Source organism: Sus scrofa, chromosome 7 (assembly GCF_054392235.1).
Source record: "Sus scrofa isolate SSC_HxYL_T2T_F1_AM1 chromosome 7, Sscrofa_HxYL_maternal_Yorkshire_Landrace_v2.0, whole genome shotgun sequence".
NCBI classification, from domain to species: domain Eukaryota; kingdom Metazoa; phylum Chordata; class Mammalia; order Artiodactyla; family Suidae; genus Sus; species Sus scrofa.
The window spans coordinates 64286129-64296960 of record NC_139389.1 but is presented as its reverse complement, the minus strand read 5'-3'; the positions used below and the strand labels follow the sequence as shown (position 1 = coordinate 64296960).

The window sequence follows — 10832 nt, the reverse complement described above, 5'->3', positions numbered from 1 at the left end:
AATGAAACTCAGGTCTATATGACTGAAGAGGTAAATCTGGTTCAAAAGAAAAGGGCTAATGCTTATCTTGAATTTCTGCATCTACACTGAGTCCGGGAGGCTGGTTCCAAGGACATATTTTTATGTAATGAAATGAGAGGATGGAGTTCCCACTGTGATGCAGCGGGTTAAGAATCTGACCACAGCGGGTCGGGTTTCTACAGGGGTGTGGGTTCAATCCCCAGCCTGGCACAGTGGGTTAAAGGATCCGACATTGCCCCAGCTCTGGATAGGTTGCAGCTGCAATTTGGATTCAGTCCCTGGCCTAGGAACTTCCACATGCCACGGGTGAAGCCATTAAAAAAAAAAAAAAAAAAAGAGTTCCCATAATGGCTCAGTGGTAATGAACCCTATTAGTATCTATGAGGATGTGGTTTGATCCCTGACCTCGCTCAGTGGGTTAAGGATTCGCTGTTGCTGTGAGCTGTGGTGTAGGTCGCAGATGGGGCTTGTATCCTGCTTTGTTGTGGCTGTGGTGTAGGCTGGCAGCTGCAGCTCTGATTGGACCCCCCTAGCCGGGGAACTTCCATATGCCATGACTGTGGCTCTAAAAAACAATTCTGGAGACTGGGTGAAATGGAGTTTTAACTAAAGAACAACCCCCCCTTGGCTAAGAAGGCAGCTGCAAGCCTTTCCAGCTGTGCTCATCACTATGCCACCCTTCTTGTAATAATGTAACAACTGTGTGCTCTCTGTCCAAGCCAGCAGCCCTGCTAATCAGGTACCCAGCATTGCTTATCAGTTCTGCTTCTGTAACCTTGCTTGCTCAGTTTCTTAGGGAGGAACACTGTCTGCTTGGGGGTGGGGGAGGTCCGGGATGCTTACATGGGAAAATCAAGACCTTGTAGTGTATAAAAGTTACTGAGAACAAAGACCTGGTGCTCAGACTCTGGAGGTGACTCCTCTGAGCCCACACCGGTGCTGAATAAACCTTGCTTTTCCATATCTCTGAGTGCTGTTTGTCTCCTTCCGTTGCCACAGTTTTTGCGGTTTCTACAACATTTTGGTGCATTGGCCGGGAAGCTGACAACCGAGCTGGCCTCTTGTGCCACCGTTGTCGAGGAACCGGGGGAGGCCACGGTCGCCGGCCCGGTGACAGGTGGATAGCACGCACCGGTCATTTTTGCCGGATCCAGACCCTCACTCGGGCCGTGCTGGCCTTGGCCCACACCGCTTCCCGAACGGACTCAGGAGAGTGGAAACAAGTTCCTGGACAGGACGTCAGACTGGTGAGTGCCCCGGGGACATCTGCCCAAGTCAGGACCCACCATACGGTGGAAGGAGAGACTGATCACCTCTCAGTGACCAAAGGGTCACTCAGGTCAGGGTTTGCTCCCTTGGGATCGGGAGGCTTGTCAATTCTGGTGTGTGTGTGTGTGAGTGACTGGAGAGAACGAGAGCCCGTGCTCCACAGTCCTTGGACTACAGCGCCAGAGTGAGTCCTAACCTGCAGTTCCGTGGCGACCTCATACGGCTTATGGTGGCCCTCTTCGGGGGGATCCTGACGTTGGGGTTTATACAGTCCCATCTATGCTAAGAGGCACCTGAAATATCTCCTCCAGGGGAGCGGTCAGGCAGACGAAGCGATTGTTACCTGAGGCCTTGCCCTCACTGTTTGCCTTGCGTCACCGGCACAGGGTGGGACTTTACACAATGGGTAAATCAGCTTCCAAGCCCACTGTCTTAGAGTGTATGGTTAAGAATTTTAAGAAAGGATTTTCTAGAGATTATGGTGTTAAGCTGAGTCCTGGAAAACTGTGTACCCTCTGTACCCTAGAGTGGCCCTCTTTTGGTGCTGGCTGGCCTCCAGAAGGGACCTTAGATGTGTTCACAGTTACAGCAGTATTTAATGTTATAACAGGAGACCCTGGACACCCAGACCAATTTCCATATATTGATCAATGGTTAGAAATTGCCTATTTGAGGCCCCCATGGGTTCGGTTCTACACCACAGACCAGGGACAGTGTAGGGTGCTAGTAGCCCAGTCCAAGAAAAAAAACCTTGTCTCAAAAAAAGGTGCCACCTATTTATCAAGGGGAACCTGATGACTCGCCCCCTATGCCACCACCTTATGTGCTGCCGGCCCCACCTCCAGGAGCCGAAGGTCCCCAGATGCCTGATAGCCCACCGCCTTCTGTTTCTCCTCCTCCTTCTGCTTCTGAAGTTCCCAAGATGATATCACCCCCGCAGCCAGATTCTCCAGAACCTATGAGCAGGCGTCTCCGTTCAGCTCAGGGAGCAGCCACTCCAGCATTACAAATGCCCTTAAGGGAGACACGGGGACCACAGCAAGTTGCCCCCGACGGGACCATAAAAGAGGGGGTACGTTTTTATTATTACCAGCCCTTTTCCACTGCCGATCTCCTCAACTGGAAACACCATACTCCCTCATTTTCTGAAAAGCCTCAGGCGCTGATTGATCTCTTAGAATTCATTTTCCAGACACACTGTCCCACCTGGATAGACTGCCGGCAACTCCTTTTTACTCTATTTGACACTGAAGAGCGCTGGCGAATTGTAACAGAAGCCCAAAAATGGCTTCAGGCCAATGCGGGGGGTCGAGCAGACTTGGCAAACTGGGTGAGGGAAGCCTTCCTAGAAGAAAACCCCCACTGGGACTATGACACTGAGAAAGGGAAATGTAACCTAGAGAGGTACTGGCAGGCCTTCCTACAGGGGGCAAAAGCTGGGGCTAAAAAGCCCACTAATATAACTAAGATCAGTGAGATACTACAAGAGCCAAATGAAAGCCCAGCCAAATTCTATGAGAGACTATGTGAGGCTTTCCGCACCTACACCCCTTTTGATCCCGAGGCCCCTGAGAACCAACAGATGATAAATGCTGCCTTTGTGGGACAAGCCCAATCAGATATCTATAAAAAGCTACAGATATTAAAAGGCTTTGCAGGAGAGAATGCCACTAAACTGTTGAAAATAGCCCACAAGGTTTTTATTAACCGAAACCAGGTGGCCCACCGTGATGCAGAAAAGAGAATGAAACAAAAAGTGACTCTTCTGGCAGCCGCCCTGTCAAAACCGGTGCCCCCAGTGGGACCACCCCATAGGGGACAAGGCACAAGGCCAGGGAAAAGGAGTTCCCTGGAACATGACCAATGTGCTTACTGCAAAAAAAAGGGACATTGGAAAAATGAATGCCCCAACCGTCCTGAGAAAAAGACCAAGGCCCCACATAGCCAGTACCGATCTGAGCCAGCCAGCACCAACCTGATCGGCCTAGCTGAGTCTGATTAGGGGGGACCAGGCTCTCTCCAACTGGGCCCCCGAGAGCCTATGGTCAGAATTCAAGTAGGGGGCCACCCCATAGACTTTATGGTTGACACAGGTGCCAAACTTTCTGTGGTTACACAACCTGTGGCTCCCCTCTCCGGGAAAGAAACCACCATTGTTGGGGCCACAGGTAACCAAACCCACAGGCCCTTCTGCGGTCCTCAACAATGTCGGTTAGGAGGCCATAAAGTAATACATGAATTTCTTTACCTGCCTGACTGCCCAGTCCCCCTGATGGGAAGAGACCTGCTGACTAAAATGGGGACACAAATTTCCTTTTCTACTGACGGATCGGCCCAACTTAAATTGACAGAACCCCCCTCTCCTTTAATCATGGCTCTTACTGTAAAAAGGGAAGAAAAATGGCCCTTGTACTCTCCCCCTTCAGAAATGGGGACCATTCCCCCAGAACTAGAGACTAAATACCCATTGGTTTGGGCTGAAGGAAACCCACCAGGACTGACAAAACGCCACGCTCCTGTCTTAATTGATCTAAAACCCGGAGCTCAATCAGTAAAGCTACGGAAATACTCAATTCCCAGAGAAACTCGACTGGGAATCCAGGTTCACCTGGATAGGCTGCTTCAGCACGGACTGTTAATAAAATGTCAGTCCCCTTGGAACACCCCTTTACTGCCCGTGAAAAAACCAGGAACACAGGACTACCGCCCTGTACAGGACTTGAGAGCCATAAATAAAACAACAGTCACATTACACCCGTCCGTCCCTAACCCATATACCCTGCTAGGGCTGATCCCCTCCACTGCTGAGTGGTTTACTTGCCTGGACTTAAAAGACGCTTTTTTCTGCCTCCGGGTGGCACCTGCCAGTCAGCCCTTGTTTGCTTTTGAATGGGAAAATCCACATACAGGGACAAAGGAACAGCTCACCTGGACTAGACTCCCACAAGGGTTCAAAAACTCTCCCACTCTTTTTAGCGGCGCCTTAGCTGCTGACCTGGCTGAATTTCCTGGACAAAAACTGGGCTGTGTTTTGCTACAGTATGTTGACGACCTCTTACTAGCTGGCACCACGGAGGTGCAGTGCCTAGAGGGAACAAGAGCTCTCCTTCCTCTACTGATGGAGGCAGGGTATCAGGTATCAAAAAAAAGGGCACAAATCTGCAAAAAACAAGTATCTGGGCTTCAACATCATGCAGGGCCAACGAATGCTGGGGACTGAAAGAAAGCAGGCAGTTTGTGCCATTCCTGTCCCTACCCCCCCAATGGTTCGTGAGTTCCTAGGGGCAGCAGGATTCTGCCGGATATGGATCCCCGGGTTTTCAGACCTGGCCAGGCCTCTGTATGAGGCTCTAAAAGGGGAAGAAAAGGCTCCCCTTAAATGGGGACCAAGCCAGGAGACAGCGTTTCAGACAATCAAAACTAAACTCACTGAGGCTCCAGCCTTGGGACTTCCTGATATAACCAGAGAATTTAGCCTTTTTGTTCATGAAAAAAATGGGATGGCTTTGGGAGTCTTAACTCAAGAATTTGGGCCTTGGCAGAGGCCAGTGCCATATCTGTCTAAACAAATTGACTTAGTTGCTGCTGGATGGCCTCCCTGCCTCCGAGCGCTGGCAGCTACCACCTTGTTGGTAAGAGAGGCTGACAAGTTGACCCTGGGACAAAATCTCAATGTTAAAGTCCCACACTCAGTTGTAACCCTAATGGATACCAGGGGCCACCATTGGCTCACACATGCACGAATGACTCAATATCAAGGGTTACTATGTGAAAATCCACGGGTAAAACTGGAGGTTGTACGAACTCTGAACCCAGCTACTTTTCTGCCAGATGAAGCGGGGCCCCCAGACCATAACTGCCTGGAGGTACTAGATGAGGTGTTTTCCAGCAGGCCTGACTTGACTGATAAACCACTCCAAAATCCTGACCTGGTTTTATATACTGATGGCAACAGCTTTATGGAGGATGGAAAAAGGATGGCAGGATATGCTGTGGTATCTGATTTAAAAATGATAAAAGCAGAGGTGCTTCCTCAAGGCAGGTCAGCACAAAGAACAGAATTATGGGCCTTAATCAGAGCACTGGAACTCAGCCAAGACCAGCGAGTTAATATCTATACCGACTCACGATATGCCTTTACAACTTTACATGTCCATGGAGCCTTATATAAAGAAAGAGGGCTCCTCACTGCTGAAGGAAAAAAAATTAAAAACCAGGCTGAAATCTTAAAACTCCTAGAGGCAGTATGAGAACCTAAAGAAGTTGCAGTTATCCACTGTAAAGGCCACCAAAAGGGAGACGACCCAGTGACAAAAGAAAACCGTAGTGCTGATGCAGCTGCCAGACAGGCAGCTCGGGGACAACAGCCAGACAAACCTAAGGTCTTGCGGGCCCCAGAAGTGCCAGCTGTCCCCAAATATTCTCCAGAGGAAGAAAAATGGGTAAGGGAGGAAGGAGGAACTAAAACTCAAATGGGGTGGTGGGTCACACGGGACCACCGAGTTTACATTCCAGAACAGCTGGCCTACAAACTAGTCCGCCAAGAACATGAGCTAACCCACATGGGCAAAACTGCCTTAGAGACCCTACTGGGCCGGTACTATCTCATTGCTCGTCTTCCTGCACTCTGCTCCTCTGTCTCCCAAAGATGCATAACCTGTTTACAGAATAATGCCCGCCAGGGGCCCCACAGACCAGCTGGGACGCAGCACTGCGGACTGTCCCCATTTGAGGATATGGAAGTGGACTTTACTGAGGTCACCCCTAGTAAGGGGGACAAATATTTACTAGTTTTTATCTGTACATTTTCAGGATGGATAGAGGCCTTCCCTACCCAAACTGAAAAGACAAGGGAAGTAACCAAGGCACTCCTGAGAGACATTATTCCCAGATATGGAATGCCTCTGACCATCGGGTCAGATAATGGACCGGCATTTGTGGCCGAAATAGTACAACAGGTGGCAAAAGCTTTACAGATCCGATGGAAACTACATTCTGCGTATCGCCCTCAAAGTTCAGGAAAAGTAGAACACATGAACTGAACCCTTAAACAGACCCTGACAAAGTTATGTCAGGAAACTGGCTTGCCCTGGATAGACATGTTGCCGGTGGCCCTCTTAAAAGTAAAATGCTCACCCCGAGTGGGAATAGGATTCTCGCCATTTGAAATCTTATATGGAAGGCCACCTCCACTAATCAGTTTAAAAGAAAACACCAGGGAGTTGGGAGACTGGGAATTACACAAACAATTACAAGGACTGGGGCTCACTATTTCTCGGATACATAGATGGGTCACAGACAGAATACCTGTGTCCTTAGGTTAAACAGTACACCCCCACAAGCCGGGGGACCAGGTGTGGATAAAGGACGGGAAAAAGGAGCCTTTGAGACCGGTATGGAAGGGCCCCTATACTATAATTCTAACCACCCCCACTGCTCTTAAAGTAACAGGAATAGATGCTTGGATCCATCATTCCAGAGTAAAACCGGCTGGCCCAGCTGACGACCTTGGAGAGTGAGAGACTGCCCTCGATCCAGAGAGACCTCTTCACCTGACGACGATCAGGTGAGGAGACGACAATCTCAAAGCCCTGCTCTGACCACACCGGAAGCTGGTCAGTCAATGCATGGCTGAAGCTTGAGGAATCAGCAGCCTGGTAAAATAAACTGCCTTACCTCCCTTCCACAAGAGACTCTCTAACTGTCATATACTGTTATCTTATGATCAACATGTATGTTTGCTGCCTGTTGCTGTTAATCTGGTCCCCTTTGGTTCTGTCAGGATCCATGTCCTCATGTGACCCGTGCATTCGAGTGACCCGATCAGATCAAGGGGTTACATGGACTTTGCTTTACTCCACTCATTTCTCCTGTTCCGGAGAAATTCATGGAAGTTGTACTCACAACAAGACCACTTATTCTATCTGTCAGCAGGGGGACCAATATACTTGCTTTGATCCACGATACTCACCAACTGAAAAATGGTTAGAAGTCCGGCCTTCTCATAAATCAGGGCAGCTAATTAATCGGACCCAAATTACCAACCCCAAGTTGCCAGTGTCAATACTTTTCAATGCCTGTGAAGCTATAAATGGGTCATGGACTTCAACTAGACCATGTGGAAGCCCATAATGAGAAAGAAAATATAGACTCCAACATAAATATATGTGCTGGGGGACCACCTGGAATGATTGCCTGGAATACACTTACTGGAGCTGTGTGGCCTGGGCAACCTGGAATAAGGGAGACAAAACAGCTGTCCTTCAAAAGGGTACAGCCCGTCCAGACTGCCAGACTAAAACTTGTAATCCAGTTAATTTCACTATTTTCAATTCCAGTGAGCCCAAATGGAAGGAGAGTTTCAAAATAAGCATTCGCATTGACGGAAGAGGCCTTGACCCTGGAGCTGTGTTACATTTCCAGAGAATCACGTTTGTGCTCCAAGCTGCCTCTCACAGCATCTTTCATTCCTTTTATAAAAAGATAAAAAATACCCCACCTCCCATTCCGGCCACAACTAAGAACTTGTTCTTAGCCCTGGCAGAAACTATTGCACAACTCTCAAGGTCTCCTCTTGTTATGTATGCGGGGAAACAAACACAGGAGACCACTGGCCTTGACAAGCCAGAGAACTGGACCCATTAGAGCCTCATAATGAGACTACATACCCCCAACTCACCAATGGGGTATGGCTCCTCAAAACTGCTATTATAGGGAGAAATTGTCTTGCGAGGCAGGGAGGACGGTTTAATGTTTCGGTAAGAAACTTAACATGTTTAGGCCTGAGGTATTATAATCTGACTGCCCAAAAGACTCAATGGTGGTCATCCTCCAATCGCTCAGAGCCCAAGCCTAATCCCTTGTCTAACTTTTCCCTCCTTCGACAAGCATGGGAAGATATCAGTACTAATATCCAGTGACGGGCACCAAAGGGATTATATTGGATTTGTGAAAAAATGGCCTATTCCATACTCCCTCCCAAATTGGGCTGGGGCATGTGTACTGGGAACAATCAGACCTTCCTTCTTCCTGCTCCCACTGTCACTAGGAGAACAACTGGGAGTTCCTATATATAGGGCACAGGGTGCACAGAGAGACCGGAGGACTCTCCAAATTGGAGAGTGAAAAGATAATGAATGGCCCCCAGAATGGATAATTCAATATTATGGACCTGCCACCTGGGCAGAGGATGGCTCTTGGAGATATCACACCCCTATCTATATGCTGAACCACATCATCAGACTACAGGCGGTTTTGAAACTTATAACAAATGACACTGCAAGGGCCTTGACTATATTGGCCCAACAACAAACTAAAATGCGCAGTGCAACCTACCAAAATCGTTTGGCCTTGGATTATTTACTTACTTCTGAAAGAGGGGTTTGTGAAAAATTTAACTTAAGTAATTGCTGTCTACAAATAGATGACACCGAAAAGGTGGTAAAAAAAAATTGCTGACCGCATGACTAAACTAGCCCATGTACCTGTACAAACTTGGAAAGGATGGGATGCAGACAGTCTCTTTGGTAAATGGTTCTCTTGGTTGGGAGGAATTAAGACAATGGTCAAAATAGTCATGGTTATACTCACAGGGTGCCTACTTGTTCCCTGCCTTATACCTCTCCTGATAAATATTATAAAAGGTTTTATAAAAGCCATGGTTAAAAAAAAAAACAGCCTCCCACCTGCTACTTATTAGAGGCTACCAAAGGGTTATGACTGATGATGATTTGTAAAGGGTGCAGATGCACCCTGAACATCAAAGGGGGGAATGAAATGAAGTTTTAACTAAAGAACAACCCCACCTTGGCTAAGAAGGCAGCTGCAAGCCTTTCCAGCTGTGCTCATCACTATGCCACCCTTCTTGTAATAATGTAACAATTGTGTGCTCTCTGTCCAAGCCAGCAGCCCTGCTAATTAGGTACCTAGCATTGCTTATCAGTTCTGCTTCTGTAACCTTGCTTGCTCAGTTTCTTAGGGAGGAACACTGTCTGCTTGGGGATGGGGGAGGTCCGGGATGCTTACATGGGAAACTCAAGACCTTGTAGTGTATAAAAGTTACTGAGAACAAAGACCTGGTGCTCAGACTCTGGAGGTGACTCCTCTGAGCCCACACCGGTGCTGAATAAACCTTGCTTTTCCATATCTCCGAGTGCTGTTTGTCTCCTCCGTTGCCACAGTTTTTGCGGTTTCCACAACATGGGGAGTCCCAGAACAAGGGGCTACCTGATTCTGTATCTGGTGAGGGTCCTTCTCCCAGTTGCAGAGAGCTGACTTCTTCTTGGAAACTTACGTGGTGGAAAGACGTCCAGAGACACCTCATGCCATTTGTACAGGGCAGCCACGGTGAGCCTGTCCTTATATTCTGAGAGAGAGTGTCACTTCCTGGTGGCAAAAGAAGTAAGTTGATGACAAGGAGTGAACCGAAGGGCTACAGACTACCAGCCTTGACAAAGAAGGCTAAGTCGGTGGCCACTGGACTGTGATTCCTGCTAGGACTGTCCCACCGCATGTGTGTTACTTGCAACTTCGGCTCGCCTCTTGCCAACTTCCTTCTCTGGTTCTCACAAACTCCACCACCCTCCTCAGTGCCCCCAACTCTTGTCCCCCTCATCCTGTGTCTCCCACTTGTCAAAGGATGTAGCAGCCACCAGGCAGTGACCGTTTCAGCCCCCTCCTCCCCAGGAAAGAAGGCAGAGATTCTCCTGTCTGCTGTCGGGGGCTTGGACCCCTCAGGATGTGTGGTCTCAGCCAACTCTGGCCTTGACCCTCTTCTCTCACTGGCATATTCAACCTCACCTCTGCCAGCCCCTCTTCTTCAGCACTTATTAGGCTAAAGATATTCCCAGCTTGGAGTTCCCTGGTGGGCCTCGTAGTTAAGGATCCAGTGTCATCACTGCTGTGGTGCGGGTTTGATTCCTGGCCTGGGACCTTCCCCATGCCAAAGGCGTGCCCAAAAATAGAAGTAAAAAGATATTCCCATTTTTTTTTTTTCCCTAGGGCTGCAGGTGCAGCATATGGAAGTTCCCAGGCTAGGGGTCCAATTGGAGCTGCAGCTATCGGCCTACACTACAGCCACAGCAACACCAGATCCTTAACCCACTGAGCAAGGCCAGGGATCGAACCTGCGTCCTCATGGATACTAGTCAGGTTCCTTTCTGCTGAGCCACAGTGGGAACTCCAAGATGTTCCCATCTTTTTTTTGTCTTTTTAGGGCTGCACCCGCAGCATATGGATGTTCCCAGGCTAGGGGTCAAATTGGAGTTGCAGCTGCCAGCCACAGCCACAGCAACGCAGGATCCAAGCCGCCTCTGCGACCTACACCACAGCTCACAGCAACACTGGATCCTTAACCCACTGAGCAAGGACAGGTGTCGAACCTGCATCCTCATGGATCCTGGTTAGGTTCGTTGCCACTGAGCCACGATGGGAACTCCTAGGCTGAGAAAATTTAGTGGTGAGCAACATGTTGAAGTGTGCAAAACAACCACATAGTTGAACTGAGGCTACCTTGTGAGGAAGAGGGTTGAAGAAGAAATTAA

At 48.8% G+C, this 10832-nt stretch overlaps 1 long non-coding RNA gene across 1 annotated transcript; it reads left to right on the top strand.

Annotated features, from left to right (window-relative positions):
* Window positions 1-1168: 1168 nt before the first annotated feature.
* LOC146401631 (uncharacterized) lies at window positions 1169-9435 on the top strand. Its single transcript, XR_014810508.1, has 2 exons — window positions 1169-1268; window positions 6103-9435. It is a non-coding gene; the product is annotated as an uncharacterized LOC146401631 (long non-coding RNA).
* Window positions 9436-10832: the final 1397 nt, after the last annotated feature.